Genomic DNA, 18250 nt, shown 5'->3' with positions numbered 1-18250 from the left:
AAAAAATCACCTCTTTGGTGTGGAATTATTTCAACAGAAATGCAGACAACTGGTGTCAAGACGTGTGTTGCCTTTGTCAAGCTGTAATAAGTAGAGGTAAGGACGTTAACCACCTAGGAACATCCTCCCTTATACGTCACCTGGAGCACATTCATTAGAAGTCATTGACAAGTTCAAAAACTTTTGGTGACAGTGGAAGCAGTCCACTGCCAGCTAAATCCCTTCCTCTTGTAACCAAGCTCCTGCAAACCACACCACCAGCTCCCTCAGTGTCAATTTCCTCCTTAGACAGGAAAGCCAATAGTCCTGCTGGCCTTGTCACTGGCAAATCTGACGATTCCTCTGATGCATCCTTGAGTGTAACGCCTACTTCTGCTGGTACTGCTGTTGTTGCTGCTGGGAGTCGATCGTCATCCCAGAGGGGAAGTCGGAAGACCACTTGTACTACTTCCAGTAAGCAATTGACTGTCCAACAGTCCTTTGCGAGGAAGATGAAATATCACAGCAGTCATCCTGCTGCAAAGCGGATAACTCAGGCCTTGGCACCCTGTGCAGTGTTAAACGTGTTTCCGGTATCCACCATTAATTCACAGGAAACTAGAGATTTGCTTGAGGTACTGTGTCCCCGGTACCAAATACCATCTAGGTTCCATTTCTTTAGGCAGGCGATACCGAGAATGTTCACAGACCTCAGAAAAAGAGTCACCAGAGTCCTAAAAAATGCAGTTGTACCCAATGTCCACTTAACCACGGACATGTGGAGCAGGGCAGAATAAGGACTATATGACTGTGACAGCCCACTGGGTAGATGTATTGCCTCCCACAGCAAGAACAGCAGCGGTGGCACCAGTAGCAGCATCTCGCAAATGCCAACTCATTCCTAGGCAGGCTATGCTTTGTATCACCGCTTTCCATAAGAGGCACACAGCTGACAACCTCTTACGGAAACTGAGGAACATCATCGCAGAATGGCTTACCCCACTTTCGGCATTCAGCCACCACGTGTCGAAGACTGGAGCACCAGCAAACACTCCTGAACCTGCCCCGCCATCATCTGAAGCAAGAGGTGGTAACGAGGTGAAATTCAACCCTCTATATGCTTCAGAGGATGGAGGAGCAGCAAAAGGCCATTCAAGCCTATACAGCTACCTACGATATAGGCAAAGGAGGGGGAATGCACCTGACTCAAGTGCAGTGGAGAATGATTTCAACGTTGTGCAAGGTTCTGCAACCCTTTGAACTTTCCACACGTGAAGTCAGTTCAGACACTGCCAGCCTGAGTCAGGTCATTCCCCTCATCAGGCTTTTGCAGAAGAAGCTGGAGAGATTGAAGGAGGAGCTAAAACAGAGCGATTCCACTAGGCATGTGGAACTTGTGGATGGGGCCCTTAATTTGCTTAACCAGGATTCACGGGTGGTCAATCTGTTGAAATCAGAGCACTACATTTTGGCCACCATGCTCGATCCTAGATTAAAAACCTACGTTGGATCTCTCTTTCCGGCAGACACAAGTCTGCAGAGGTTCAAAGACCTGCTGGTGAGAAAATTGTCAAGTCAAGCAGAACGTGACCCATCAACAGCTCCTCCTTCACATTCTCCCGCAACTGGGGCTGCGAGGAAAAGGCTAAGAATTCCGAGCCCACCCGCTGGCAGTGATGCAGGGCAGTCTGGAGCGAGTGCTGACATCTGGTCCGGACTGAAGGACCTGCCAACGATTACTGACATGTCGTCTACTGTCACTGCATATGATTCTGTCACCACTGAAAGAATTGTGGAGGATTATATGAGTGACCGCATCCAAGTAGGCACGTCAGATAGTCCGTACGTATACTGGCAGGAAAAAGAGGCAATTTGGAGGCCCTTGCACAAACTGGCTTTATTTTACCTAAGTTGCCCCCCCTCCAGTGTGTACTCCGAAAGAGTGTTTAGTGCAGCCACTCACCTTGTCAGCAATCGGCATACGAGGTTACTTCCAGAAAATGTGGAGAAGATGATGTTCATCAAAATGAATTATAATCAATTCCTCCGTGGAGACATTCACCAGCAGCAATTGCCTCCAGAAAGTACACAGGGACCTGAGATGGTGGATTCCAGTGGGGACGAATTAATAATCTGTGAGGAGGGGGATGTACACAGTGAAAGGGGTGAGGAATCGGACGATGAGGAGGAGGTGGACATCTTGCCTCTGTAGAGCCAGTTTGTGCAAGGAGAGATTGATTGCTTCTTTTTTGGTGGGGGCCCAAACCAACCAGTCATTTCAGTCACAGTCGTGTGGCAGACCCTGTCGCTGAAATGATGGGTTTGTTAAAGTGTGCATGTCCTGTTTATACAACATAAGGGTGGGTGGGAGGGCCCAAGGACAATTCTATCTTGCACCTCTTTTTTCTTTCATTTTTCTTTGCATCATGTGCTGTTTGGGGACTATTTTTTGAAGTGCCATCCTGTCTGACACTGCAGTGCCACTCCTAGATGGGCCAGGTGTTTGTGTCGGCCACTTGGGTCGCTTAGCTTAGCCATCCAGTGACCTTGGTGCACCTCTTTTTTTCTTTGCATCATGTGTTGTTTGAGGACAGTTTTTTTAAGTGCCATCCCGTCTGACACTGCAGTGCCCCTCCTAGATGGGCCAGGTGTTTGTGTCGGCCACTTGGGTCGCTTAGCTTAGCCATCCAGCGACCTTGGTGCACCTCTTTTTTCTTTGCATCATGTGCTGTTTGGGGACAATTTTTTAAAGTGCCATCCTGTCTGACACTGCAGTGCCCCTCCTAGATGGGCCAGGTGTTTGTGCCGGCCACTTGGGTCGCTTAGCTTAGTCATCCAGCAACCTCGGTGCAAATTTTAGGACTAAAAATAATATTGTGAGGTGTGAGGTGTTCAGAATAGACTGGAAATGAGTGGAGATTATGGTTATTGAGGTTAATAATACTATGGGATCAAAATGACCCCCAAATTCTATGATTTAAGCTGTTTTTGAGGGTTTTTTGTAAAAAAAAACACCCGAATCCAAAACACACCCGAATCCGACAAAAAATTTTCAGGGAGGTTTTACCAAAATGCGTCCAAATCCAAAACACGTCCGCAGAATCGAATCCAAAACCAAATCACAAAACCCGAAAAATGTCCGGTGCACATCACTAGCTGAAATGCGGTGGCACGCACAACACTGCAAGCACCCTTGGGTCCCCCACACAGGAATCCCACCAGATAATCTATAATGAACCCATACCAAGACTCCTCACCTGCCGGCGAGTAGAGCGGCTGAAGACATTTGTCGCAATGGGGACCAGAAGTAGCAGTTTCTCACCGGAACGTGACTTCCGGTTTCCAAGCGTTACCTGGCGAGATCCCAATGGCCACCAGCAGGGAGGATACCATCACACCCCAGCAACACCCGGCGCTATTGGGGACTGTGGTGAACACTAGAGTTCTCTTGAGGTTCCAAGCACCGTAGGGTAAGTTATTGTGCACTGGGAGGGTTGGGAAACCCCCGCCCCTCGCACAGCACATCACGAACCTACACCCAATAAGGGTGGCAATCAGCTTAAGACCACAGAGGAGGACCTGGTTCACAGGCTCACCCAGTAGAGAAACATACCAACATTACTACAGACATTTGGGACAGAGTTCTTTCAGATTTACAAACTGGTATTTACCGACTTCAGGAACAGGTATGTCCACATATACCTTTCCATTATCCTGCCGTGTATGGCACAGCTAGGAATGCCATAGACTATGAGATTTAGCAATGCCATATACTAGCTGTTATACCCATTCTTTGCAAGGGAGTTTCTGATTTTAAGGGATGTCTTAATGTAAGTAAATATTAATCCATGATTTTTGGCATTACCAGAGTAGCACCCGCAGCAGATATGGTAAAAAGTGACAGGGCCAATTTTGTAGTTTATTAAATTCTACCCACTGGAGGTGCAATCCAAAGTTTGATTTGATTGTCCTTTTGGACATTATCAATCGCACAAAGCAAGCCATACATTGGTAATGATATTATTATGTTAACCCCCTATTCATCCCCTTAGGAGAGTTTTATTACAATTCTAATTATGTAGCTTTACTATTTCCCACTTGAAGAATACCTATGTTGCTATTTCCCTATACATTGTAAGCTTGCGAGCAGGGCCTTCCTACCTCTATGACTGTTATCACCCAGTTTGTTATTGTTATTTCAAATTGTAAAGCGCAACAGAATTTGCTGCGCTATATAAGAAACTTTTAATAAATAAATAAATAAATAAATAAATAAATAAATGTCAGCTTCCTAACATATCAGGAAGTAAGAGAATTAGTGATGAGTGAGGAACTTTTTTGTGTTTTTTCTTTCTTGAGTTTGTAATCTGTATTTTTTTTTCACCATTTCAGATTTCTCTTTAATGAAGTACACATGTGTCATCCTTTTGAAGCCATCTAGTCATCATTTCTAATTTGATTTAAGTTCTTTTTGAATAATTAATTAGCAGCTTCATAATGTTTTGCTAGAAACTAGATTCAAAACTTTTCAAGCCACATACATATTTATTTAGTAATTAAGCCATAAACTGTAAATTTTATTATGTTTTACTATTTCTTATCTTGCCTTAGATGTGAAGGTTTCATTAATTTCCCTAAGTATAGACTCTGAAAACCCATCACCACAGACTTCAGTCTCAAAACCTCACCAGATATCTCCAGTGGCCAAAATTCTAGATATGTTGCAGACAGACAGCACTACGGCAACGAAACACAATCAACTAACAATGCAAAAGAGACAAGCAAAAGCTAGTGCAGGTGTTATGGTAAATTTTTCTAGGTTAGCGTTAGCAAATGGAGCCTATACAGGAATGTTGTTTGTCATTCAACAAATGAGTGACCACATTATGCCACTAGATTCTGGAAGGTAGTGATAAATTACTGATGTGGGTGAGCTAGAGCCACCTGCTCCTTTTGCTGAAACATAATTAGCCAAATGCCATATTGTTGTACCACTCCTGCTTCAAATTTCATTCATTTACAGTTTCCATTATTTCCACTTTGATCACTGCATCAATTAAGGAATTCTAAAAGTATAACAAAGATGTTACACAAGAGGAAATGGTGATCTAATGGGTTCACTACGGCTGGCCGGCGGTCGGGCTCCCGGCGACCAGCATCCCGGCGCCGGGAGCCCGACCGCCGGCTTACCGACAGCTTGGCGAGCGCAAATGAGCCCCTTGCGGGCTCGCTGCGCTCGCCACGCTACGGGCACGGTGGCGCGCTACGCGCGCCACACTATTTTATTCTCCCTCTATGGGGGTCGTGGACCCCCACGAGGGAAAATAAGTGTCGGTATGCCGGCTGTCGGGCTCCCGGCGCCGGTATACTGAGCGCCGGGAGCCCGACCGCCGGCAAACAGAAGACCACCCGATCTAATGGCCAATGTCAAATATCCTCACCGATGTGCAGCAGTAAAGCTGTATAACCTTGCTTTTGGACAGGAATAAAAGCATTCTGTGACAATCTTTCCACCACAGTTACTGCTGTCTAGAATGAGTCAGATCCACAAAATGAACAACCAATAAATGAGTCAACTAGGCTCAAGTTCATTCCAGACATTCTCTAGAGTCTCCATTATGATCTTAGATGGGAGGCACTAAATTTAAAACAGCAATTTGTTATGTCTGGGTGCCTTAAAACTGATTGCCACTTTAAATTTAGCAGAAATCTCACTGAAATCCAGCTGGTACTGTGATATCAGAACCTATTACATATCCCCCTATGTGTCATCTACTGTAGGCTCATTTAAAAGGGCTGGATTATTCACAGGGTGGAAGAGGCAGCCTTTTAGAGCCAGGTAGAACCTGGGGAGTCTATCTACTATTCACAATGTGTTGAAACAATGTTTTTTACGTAGCATTAGACTACACCGAGTTGACAGAGGGGTCTAGTGGGCTGTGCTATTGGTAGCTAACACTGGCATATGATTGCACCATTCAACCAATTAGCAGCACACTTCTAAGAGTCAATGTAGGGCTTGTGTGTGTGTGTGTGTGTGTGTGTGTGTGTGTGTGTGTGTGTGTGTGTGTGTGTGTGTGTGGGTGGAGCAAGAGGAAAGCATCATGAGGTGGGAGGAAACCTGGTTGCTGGGTGCTGGTAAAGATGTTTCATGGAAATTATTCTGTAATGCTGGTGACTGAGAAGTTAGCTGACCCAAGCGGCACAGAAGGGGAGGAGTGAGACACCTATACCAGTCCAGCTCATTGATCAGTGAGAGACTGGCAGGGATACCGAGAAGTACATGGATACTGCTGGACTACTGGAGCAGGTAAGCAGTGCAAGGTTTAAGGGAAGCTGCATTCAACAGTCACGCAGGAATCTGGCTGGGGGCAAAATTGTGGTAGGCAGAGAACACATAGTGGGTGAAATAAAGAAAGTATAGTGCAGAAAGGAAAAAATCGAAGGAAGATTTTAATTCCTACAAAACAATAAAATGGCTGAAGAAAGTCTGCTAGCACCAAGTAATTCAGGGATTTCTGTAAAATATTTTTACTCAAATATACAGTAGCAGAGCACTTAAAAAAATAAATTCAAGGAAAGCAACATTTAGGGCATAATATGGTAGATGTTTTGATCGTACACTCAATTTTTTTTTTTACAGTTGACATAAAATCATATGTCAACTTCAGTGGAAGTCATGTAAAACAAAGATCCATACTGAATGCTAGGCGTATCCTAGCGAAAATGCCTAACCTGAATATATGTTACAGTATCTTAACTTTTTGACATTGTAAATAATTGAATCATTAGTAGCAGTGGTGCTAGTAGTGGTGGATGTTTGTATTTTCTCCAGAAATCTAGAGCATCTTTTTTGAAAAAAACAAAACAAAAAAACTTTCATGGGTAAAATACTGTTGTAAGATAACTGGGCAATTTTTTATGTTGTAAATACATGTTGCCCACTTACATGGACACATGTTTAACTTATTTACAGATGTGGCCACTCTCATCTTTGCAGCGATGTGTGCATTCCATTGGTCGCACACATGCATATGCATGGCAATAGGAAATAAATGGTGTAATCGCATCCAAAACTATATGAGAATGCTATGTATAGCTGCTTGCCATGATGCATATGCCCATGCGTATGCCTCCAGGCAAAGATGACAGCAGCTACATCTTTTTTTTTATAGTTTAAAAAACACGTTTTTTGTGTGTTTTTAAAAGCCCTGAAGACTTATAAAAAAACAAATCATACATAAGGTTATCATAATTCAGGCATGAAAGGGTTAAAAAAATAATCCTAAAATTGCTTGATTTCGACCAGTTAAGTGTTATAAAAAGGAATACTGGCCCTCATTCCGAGTTGTTCGCTCGCTAGCTGCTTTTAGCAGCATTGCACACGCTAAGCCGCCACCCTCTGGAAGTGTATCTTAGCACAGCAGAATTGCGAACGAAAGATTAGCAGATTGGCGAATAGAAAATTCTTAGCATTTTCTGAGTAGCTCCAGACTTACTCAGCCATTGCGATCAGTTCAGTCAGTTTCGTTCCTGGTTTGACGTCACAAACACACCCAGCGTTTGCCCAGACACTCCCCTGTTTCTTCAGACACTCCCGCGTTTTCCCGGAAACGCCAGCGTTTTTTCGCACACTCCCATAAAATGGCAAGTTTCCGCCCAGAAACACCCACTTCCTGTCAATCACACTCCGATCACCAGAACGATGAAAAATCCTTGTTATGCCGTGAGTAAAATACCTAACTTTTGAGTAAAATAACTAAGCGCATGCGCTCTGCGAACCTTGCGCATGCGCAGTAAGCGACTAATCGCAATATAGCGAAACTCGGCAACGAGCGAACAACTCGGGATGAGGGCCACTGTACATTATTTAATTCCAAATAATCTGCTACAGAAGATTAAATAAAGCAAGGGTGCTTGACTATGAAAGTTTTGCTATAATGAATAGCTTGGCAGACACAGGTATGAAATACCTTGCCTGATCCATTTCTAAAATGAAAAAAAAAACTTTTTAAAAAAGTACTGTAGTCAAATAAGGAAATAAGAAAATTACACAGATGTTTCAAAATAATGACACACATCACATAGTTTGTTATTGAAGTGTTACGATAAGAAATGCATCAATCCATGAATAACCACAATATTATTATTCTTGTGGAACTCAATATTTATTTAGCTTGATAAAAATGAAATATTATAGTGCGCTTGTCTGCAGAGTTAAGAGGAAATTACTCTAATAACAATAGGAAAAAAACAGTGTTATCAGCCCTGTTAAATACAATATGTATTAAGTACTTATTTAACAATAAACACATGTTCTTGTTTATGCTTGTACAGTGCCAGAATAAGGGGTGGCACAGGGGGTGAGAACCCCAAGGTGTCCCTCTCTCCAATGCTGCTGACCGGACCACCTGCAGATGCATGTTCATGTCTGGCTGCAGGAGGCATGCAGAATTCCCCTCGCAAGACCATCTACTGTTGGGTGTTGTGTTACAGTGACAGGGTCTTGAAAAAGTTCTCAGAGGAAGTGCACCCACAAACCTTTCCTTGTTGCTAATTGGTCCTTCAGCTATTAGTCTGAAAATGTGTCAATCTCTGGGACATGATTAGCAATCTCATAACATGAGAGAATGGAAAATGTTTGGCAGTAGAAGGAAAGAAAAAAAAGAACAGGAGACAAAATGCAGATGGATTGTTAGCAAATCACTTGTGATGCCTACTGTTGGCATGGCGCTCAAGTAGATGGTGTTGCAGGTGGGGTCTCTGTGAGATAGGTCAGCCTGAAAACGTGAACATTCTTAAATTCAGGCTGAAGAAGTATGAGGTCACCATCACAGAAAGTGCACCAATCTGGCTGTGAGGAGGATTGTGCTCACAGATTAGGTTGAAAGGCACAGAAACTGACCAGTCACAGATCAGGGATGGCTAGGGGACCTCTCAATTTATAGCCTAACATCTCACCTTAAAGTAACCAAATGCATCTCTAAGCATTAGAGCTGTATATCTCCTTAGGTTGCAACACTATATAACCAACAATATATTAACTGACCAGTCACAGATCAGGGATGGCTAGGGGACCTCTCAATTTATAGCCTAACATCTCACCTTAAAGTAACCAAATGCATCTCTAAGCATTAGAGCTGTATATCTCCTTAGGTTGCAACACTATATAACCAACAATATATTAATTATCAATAAAATAAACTAATGTATGCTGCATCCCTTTTCGCTACAGAGGGTGACTTAGCCAGATACCTACTTCCTACAGCCAAATATTCTTCTCAGTAACCCAATAGTAGCAGATTTCCCAGCATTAGTACATCCTGCACTTCTGCTGCCTCATGGAGCTGCAAAGGAAGGATGCACACACAAAGTGGACAGAGCCACGAGGCTGGTGCTAATAAGAGGTGTAGGGCCCCCTGTCTTAATTGCCTCAGGCTCCTTGTAAATTTAATCTGGCCCTGTGAATGTAGTGTTATGGGGAAAATGTGCCAATCTCAGTGCGTGAAATAAGCACAATGTTAATACCCTTGTGAAAGCAAAGATACATTCAGTATGCAGGTAAAACTTAAATACTGTAGTTAAAGTGTGTAGGCCCAAATGTTTTACATTAAAATGTGCCAATCAAAATTAAAATGATTAATTAGCAATACAACTATACCTGTTGCCTTAGCAGTATATGAATGTATTTCTACTTTTTATTGATAATTAAAAGATATGTGAACTATACATCCAAAACAACAATGCCTATCACTGTCCATAAATAGCCATACAGAAGCTGCTAGGTAATGCTGGAATTGTCATCTTCATCATCAGTGTGCATTTTGGATCTGCCTCCAAATTGTAACGTGTGAGACCACACAATCACTGTGCTTTTTGGATATTGTGAAGTTCCGATGAACATGTTGACACTTCATAAAATATACATTGTGACAAGAACACTGGGATAGTGTTTGAGGGCAGGTATATTTGTCCCAGGTTCTTGTCTTACATGTTTTAGAAAATGTTAACTTCTAGGAAAAATGCTTTTTGTTTTGTCTGAACCTTTTCAGTTTGCTGTAAAAGCTGTGTAAAGGCTCTGAGAGAGAGATAAGGCGAGTTCTAGACATTGGGCCCAGTTCGGGTCTTTGGCCTCACAGAGGGCTAATCAGGGTTTCAGCTGTGTAAGTGTGTTATAGTGCTGCTAACCTGATTAGTATGGGCAGACTGCCTGGGAAGGCTGAGGGATCTGTGTGTGAGAGACACGCTTTCTGATGCAAGTAAGCTATACAGTATGTACTGAAGAACTCTGTGTTTTGTTTAGTGACAGTTAGGAATATCTTATGTTTAGTTAGTGCCGGACAGGCAAGGTATTTTTATTTTGGGGTTTGTTTTATTTTCTGTTTCAATAAAACTGGCCGGGGTCAGTTGTACCAGAAACTGGACTTGTGTTGTTCCTCAGCTGCTGCGTGCTACCATATTCCCCAGGAAAAGGCGCCTTGCACCCCTACAGTGTTACAACTTGGTGGAGAATGCGAGCAACCCCGTTCTGCGCATAAGTGAAAGCAGCAGCTTTGTGAGGCCTGCTGAAAACGGTGGTTTATGCAGATACAGCCCAGTGTGAAGTTACTGAGACTCACCCCTGAGGGTTTGATATATGTCTTGGGTGAAAGCAGCTACAAAGCCGCCTGAAAAATCTGTCGACATGGAGGATCTGCTTAAAGCCTTGCTGCAAGCTACAGCGGCTCAGCAGGAGGCCAACCGACAGCAGCAGGTGGCAATGGAGGAAAATAGGAGACAGCAGCAGGTGGCTATTGACGAACTTTACCGGCAACAGCGTCAGGATAGAGAGGCCTTAACAGAAGTGGTGCAGAGCCTTGCAGCCCGGATTGGAGATATGGCCGTCAGTGCTCCGACCAGCTCTAGTTCTATACGGGCCAGTCACTTCTTGCAGAAAATGACAGAGGCTGACGATGTGGAGGCCTACTTGACCACGTTTGAAAGGACTGCAGAGCGTGAGAACTGGCCAAAAGCACAGTGGGCCAGTCTGCTGGCACCTTTTCTGTCAGGTGAGCCCCAAAAAGCGTACTTTGATTTAAGCCCTGCTGAGGCTCGGGACTATGATAAACTAAAGACTGAGATCCTGACCCGCCTGGGAGTCACGCTGTCAGTACGAGCACAACGGGTGCACCGTTGGGTGTACGCCATGGAGAAGCCTCCGCGCTCTCAGATGCACGACCTTATTCAGCTAACAAAAAAATGGCTACAGCCAGAGACATTAACTGGTCCCCAGATGGTTGAAAGAGTCGTCATGGACCGCTACTTGAGATCTTTGCCCATGGTCCTGCGCAAGTGGGTGAGCCATGGAAACCCGGGTACTGCTGACCAATTAGTAGACATGGTAGAGCGGTATTTGGCAGCAGAGGAACTACTGATGACCACCCAGCAACCCATAGATCCTCGACAGCGCCCTTCAGTAAAGACTGGTAAGACTGTTCCGTGGGAAAACGTTGCTGGGCGGTTAAGAGAACGCAAGGCTGGAGAGACTGTAAACACTGGCCCTGGAGACAGGCCAATGGGGCTAGAACGGTCTATGTTGCCCAAACGGGTTGATAATCGTGTGGTTAAATGTTTTAGATGTGGTATGCCAGGTCATGTTGTTGCCAATTGCCCAGTCATGCAAGAACCCATGCAATGTGATGCTGCCTTTGAATGTCGCAGAATGTCTTTCTTTGCTAGGTTAGCCTGTACTGTGGTACCTTCACCTGAGCTGGAAAAACAAATGTGTGATGTGTTCTTAGAGGGTAACCGGGTAGAGGCCTTGCTAGATTCAGGAAGTTTAGTTACCCTCGTGAAAGCTGGGTTAGTGAACCCCTTAAAGGTCCAGCAAATACCTATTGGGGTAACTTGCATACATGGGGATACCCAACATTATGCCACTGCTGAGGTGAATATAGAAACTTGTTGTGGGTCAGCAATGGTTAAAGTGGGACTGGTCCCTACCTTGGTGCATGAGGCCATAATAGGGAGGGATTTTCCTCATTTTTGGAAACTGTGGGAATCACGGTTATCAACAGATGTGAGAAGTAAAAAGCCAGTTGATAATACCGGTGATTTTATGGATGTACGTGGGTCTTCGGAACTTTCTGGCCCTTTGCCTTTTGCTAGTTTGGCTGGGGAAGTGACAGATGGGGAGTCCAGTGAGGACCCTCTTGCCGGGAACAGAGACATAGTAGTTAGAACTGAAAGCGTGCCTGACCTGGAGGTAAAGAAGGATCTGTTTGCGTCTGAACAGTTAAAGGATCCTACCTTAATAAAGGCTAGAGAGAATGTTAAGATTGTTAATGGGGAACCTGTGGTACCAGGTGACAGGGTTACGTATCCCCACATGGCCATCTGTAATGAGCTCTTGTACCACATTGTCAAAAGGGGTGAGGATGTGGTAGAACAGCTGGTAGTTCCCCAGCCTTATCGGAGAACGGTACTAGATTTAGCTCATAGTCACGTTACCGCAGGACATTTAGGGGCAGAAAAAACCACTGAAAGAGTTTTACAAAGGTTCTTTTGGCCAGGGGTTTATAAAGAAGTGTCTGAATATTGTTCTTCCTGTCCTGAATGCCAGTATCATGCCCCTAGACCCCATTTCAGGAGCCCACTAGTTCCCATGCCTATTATAGAGGTCCCGTTTGACAGAATAGCCATGGATCTCGTGGGGCCCTTGTTAAAGTCTGCTCGGGGCCATCAGTATATCCTGGTGATTATGGACTATGCCACTCGATATCCTGAGGCTGTCCCTTTACGCACTATCACAACCAAGGCGATAGCTAAGGAGCTGGTGCAGGTATTTAGTAGAGTGGGAATACCAAAAGAAATTTTGACTGACCAAGGTACTCCATTTATGTCAAGGATCATGAAAGAATTGTGCAAGTTATTTAAGGTCACTCACCTCAGGACGTCCATCTACCATCCCCAAACTGACGGGTTGGTGGAAAGGTTTAATAAAACATTAAAAAGTATGTTAAAAAAGGTTGTTGAGAGAGATGGGAAAAACTGGGATTGTTTGTTGCCCTACTTGTTAATGGCCATCAGAGAAGTTCCTCAGTCCTCTACGGGGTTTTCTCCATTTGATTTGTTGTATGGTAGACACCCCAGAGGGCTGTTGGATATTGCCAAAGAGACGTGGGAAGGACAGCCCACTCCTTATAGAAGCGTTATTGAGCATGTAACACAAATGCAGGATAGGATTGCAGCCGTGGTACCTGTTGTCAGAGAGCACATGGAACAGGCCCAAAGTGCTCAACAGAGGGTCTATAACCGGAGTGCCAAGATACGGGAATTTGCTCCTGGAGATAGAGTTCTTGTTTTGGTACCCACTGTGGAAAGCAAATTCCTAGCTAAATGGCAGGGTCCATTTGAGATTAGGGAAAAAGTGAATGAGGTTAATTACAAAGTATACCAGCCGGGAAAGAGAAAACCCGAACAGATTTACCATGTTAACTTAATCAAACCCTGGAAAGATAGGTTGTCTCTGTCAGCGGAGCCTTGCCCTTCGGTGTCTTCACCCCGGTTGCTTCCCGCAGTGAAGGTGTCAGAGACATTATCAGCTGATCAGAACAATCAGGTTAAAGAATTTCTCATCCAAAATAGGGAGGTATTTTCAGAGCTGCCTGGCCGAACGACCATAATAAAACATGACATTGTCACAGAACCAGGGGTCAGGGTTCATTTAAAGCCATATAGGATTCCTGAAGCTCAGCGAGAAGCTATTTCTAAGGAAGTTAAAACCATGTTAGAACTTGGAGTCATAGAGGAGTCTAACAGTGAGTGGTCCAGTCCCATAGTGCTCATCCCGAAGCCCGACGGTAGCATACGCTTCTGTAATGACTTTCGTAAGTTAAATGAGGTGTCCAAGTTTGACGCATACCCCATGCCCCGTGTGGATGAGCTTGTAGAAAGGCTGGGAACAGCCAGGTTTCTCACCACATTGGACCTGACCAAAGGTTACTGGCAAATACCTTTATCTGATAGCGCCAAAGAAAAAACAGCCTTTTCGGTTCCGGAGGGGCTGTACCAGTATAAGATGTTACCCTTTGGGTTGCATGGGGCTCCAGCAACCTTTCAACGGGCGATGGATAAAATTTTGAGGCCCCATAGAAAATATGCAGCTGCCTATTTGGATGATGTGGTAATTCACAGTACAGACTGGGGGTCCCATTTGGTTAAAGTACAAGCAGTACTGGACTCAATCAGAGAGGCAGGGTTAACTGCTAACCCAAAGAAGTGCTGCCTCGCAATGGAGGAGGTCAAATACTTGGGCTTCACCATAGGCAGAGGTCTGATTAGGCCCCAATTGAATAAAGTTGATGCTATTCAAAACTGGCCTCGTCCAGTGACTAAAAAACAGGTAAGGGCTTTTTTGGGAATTACTGGGTACTATAGACGGTTTATTCCTAATTTTGCGACCACAGCGGTGCCGTTGTCAGACCTTACCAAAGGGAAGCAGTCAAATGTGGTGAAATGGAACCCTGATGCAGAAAAGGCGTTCCAAGCGTTAAAAGTGGCTTTGTGTTCACAACCGGTGTTGATAACACCAGATTTTTCAAAAGAATTTGTGGTACAGACAGATGCCTCAGAGGTAGGGATAGGTGCTGTGCTGTCCCAAACCAGAGATGGGGACGAACACCCTATCATTTATTTGAGTAGGAAACTCAATGAGCATGAAAAAAGGTATGCCATTGTGGAAAAGGAGGCTTTGGCCATTAAGTGGGCACTAGATACCTTGAGATATTACCTCTTGGGTAGACAATTCAGACTAGTGACAGACCATGCCCCTTTAAAATGGATGTATGTAAATAGAGGCAAGAATGCTCGTGTAACTAGATGGTTTCTAGCGTTGCAGGACTTTAAGTTTACTGTCGAACATAGACCGGGAACACAATTGGCCAACGCAGATGCATTGTCTCGCATCTTCTGTTTGGGGGCTACAAGTGTTCCGGCCCCTAGGTCGAAACAGGGGAGGGGGATATGTGACAAGAACACTGGGATAGTGTTTGAGGGCAGGTATATTTGTCCCAGGTTCTTGTCTTACATGTTTTAGAAAATGTTAACTTCTAGGAAAAATGCTTTTTGTTTTGTCTGAACCTTTTCAGTTTGCTGTAAAAGCTGTGTAAAGGCTCTGAGAGAGAGATAAGGCGAGTTCTAGACATTGGGCCCAGTTCGGGTCTTTGGCCTCACAGAGGGCTAATCAGGGTTTCAGCTGTGTAAGTGTGTTATAGTGCTGCTAACCTGATTAGTATGGGCAGACTGCCTGGGAAGGCTGAGGGATCTGTGTGTGAGAGACACGCTTTCTGATGCAAGTAAGCTATACAGTATGTACTGAAGAACTCTGTGTTTTGTTTAGTGACAGTTAGGAATATCTTATGTTTAGTTAGTGCCGGACAGGCAAGGTATTTTTATTTTGGGGTTTGTTTTATTTTCTGTTTCAATAAAACTGGCCGGGGTCAGTTGTACCAGAAACTGGACTTGTGTTGTTCCTCAGCTGCTGCGTGCTACCATATTCCCCAGGAAAAGGCGCCTTGCACCCCTACAGTGTTACAACATATATATATATATATATATATATATATAATCCTTTATTTATATGGCACCACAAGGGTTCTGGAGCACCCACTTACAGAGTACATATGCACATAATCAAAACAGAATAACAGTGACTTACAGTTGAAGACAATATAGGACAAGTACAGGGTAACTAAGCATAACTACACCAGTAAACAGCATAGAGATAAGTTCCAAGGTGGCCAAAAAACTGCAGGATTTGGGCAGTTGAGGATTATTAAAGTAAGAAAAGGATAAACACATGAGGGAAGAGTATATATGTGTATATATATATTATACTATCCATAAAATTCAAGGCAGTGGCACTCAGTCTTTCTGCAAAAGTAGAGTGTATTTCACATCACAAACTCCAATGTTTTGGGGTGTTCTAACCCCTGTGACAAGGTGAATAACACCAAGGGGTTTTTCACCCGCTTTGGTGGTCCAACAATAATGGACAGATTGACAAAAAAACATATTCTACAATAACTACGGAGCATCCAATTACACCAGTATTGTACACAATACCAAAATTGCAAAAAAAATCAATTATTTCAGCGAGAGGATCATTACTACAGCCGATCTCAAAATTATTAGATTGTCTTATCCAACCCTACAACGCAACTGTTGAACAAATTTATTCTATACAAATAGTACCGGATAATTTGATTTTGTGCACGTTAGACATTAAAAACCTTTATACAGTCATACTACATGCTCAAGGATTAGCAGCTTTGGTACTTTTTCTATACAAAAATCATTTTGATGCTTTGCTCATTCCATTATTCTTACAGTTACTGGAAAAGACTTTGACACAAAATTTGTTAATTCACCACCGACAGTACTATATTCAAACAATGGTATGTGCGATGGGGTCCTCAGTGGCCCTGTCATTTGCCAATATGTTCATGTTCAAACAGGAGCATTCCTTCTTTATTTCATCGACAGCCATTACTGACGAATTACTTATTTATACTAGATACAGATGTGTCCACTTACTTTCTTTGCTATTTTGCTAAATTTGGCACAACATGCAAAACACATCTAAGCTATTTTTCATGAATAGCAAGTGGATGGATTTTAAAAATTTTGTTTGCCATTATAGAATATGTATAAAGTAACATATTAAAGAAGCAAATTAAGAAAAATCACAAGGCATAGCTAAATCTCTGAGTCTATGGCATGCAAAACTGTGGCATACATGGCGGGATATAGCAAAGATATATGTGGACACATCTGTACATCAATGATTTGCTCCTCATCTGGACAGGAATGGAGGAGGCATTAACATCATTGGTCCATGCCATCAATCAGGAGAAGTCACCCATTAAATTCAATCACCAATGGAGCAAAAGCAGTATTAATTATTTAGACATGACCACTGAAATCTTACACAATAAGTTACATACTAGGCTTTTTTCCAAACCCACGGATTTCAATATATTACTAAACCACTGCAGTTGACATCCCCAGTGTTGATATGAGGGTTACCAAAATCCCAAATGCTGTGAACAGCTCAGATATCAAGCAATACTTCACAGTTAGAAATTGCATTGGATAATATGATACACAAATTTGCTACAATAGGTTACAAATATCGAGATCTCTTAGTCTCCAAAAAAGAATTATTATCAATTCCAAGGACCAGTTTGTTACAATTATTGCCTAAAAAGCAGCTAACATCCCGTATACCTTTTGTAACAAAATTCACAATGGCCAGCGCAGTTCTCAACCGAGCTACTAAGGGACTTTGGCCCATTGTTACAGGTGACAAGGATTTACCTTGCTTTAAAAATTCTTCACTCATGTCCAGTTATTAACAAGGTCCTAGTATCAGAGACATCCTAGTAAAAATGAACATCACTCCAGAGGTGAACCCCAGTCTTCCATTTATACAGAAGTAAAAGCCTGAATGTTACAAATGTGCTTTGTGCACAACATGTAACTATTTGGAATCTGGCCACATTTTCAAAAATCCACACTCGGGACATAAATACAAAATTAAACATATGTTAACTATGTCTGCTATAAAAGTTTGGTTACAGTTAAAAATTAAAAGCGCACTGTTCCTGTACGCTATGAAATATAGGGGTGCTGATGTCTCAATAACATTACACTGGACCTGTATGTTGTATATATTCAGGGGTACTGCTGTTAAAAAACATTACACTGGTGCTGTAAGAATACAGGGGCACTGTAAAACTAAAGGGGCACTGTTCTGTGTGCTGTAATAATAAAGGGGTGCTGTCCTGTGAAATGGAGAACAACAATTTGGAGGGAAAAATAGTGGAAAATCAGGAACCACTTCCAGTTCCTAGTACTAGTGCTGAAGCTGCTGCTGCCACCAGTCATAACATTGACAATGCAATTCCATCAACGTCGTCTGCTAAGGTTGATGCCCAATGTCATAGAGGGCGTGTAAAATCCAAGAAGTAAAAAATTTATAATAATTAAAAAAAAATTATCTGATGAGAAACGTAAAATTGGCAATATGCCACTACACGAAGTGGCAAAGAAAGGCTAAGGCCTTGGCCTATGTTCATGACTGGTGGCTCAGCTTCTCATGCTTAGCTTAGCCATCCAGCAACTTCATTGCACATCTTTTTTTCTTTGTATCATGTGCTATTTGGGGCCTAGTTTTTAAATCTGCTATCTTGTCTGACACTGCAGTGCTACTCCTAGATGGGCCAGGTGT

Source organism: Pseudophryne corroboree, chromosome 5 (genome assembly GCF_028390025.1).
Source record: "Pseudophryne corroboree isolate aPseCor3 chromosome 5, aPseCor3.hap2, whole genome shotgun sequence".
NCBI classification, from domain to species: domain Eukaryota; kingdom Metazoa; phylum Chordata; class Amphibia; order Anura; family Myobatrachidae; genus Pseudophryne; species Pseudophryne corroboree.
The sequence above is the reverse complement of the archived record's forward strand: the minus strand, read 5'-3'. Positions refer to the sequence as shown.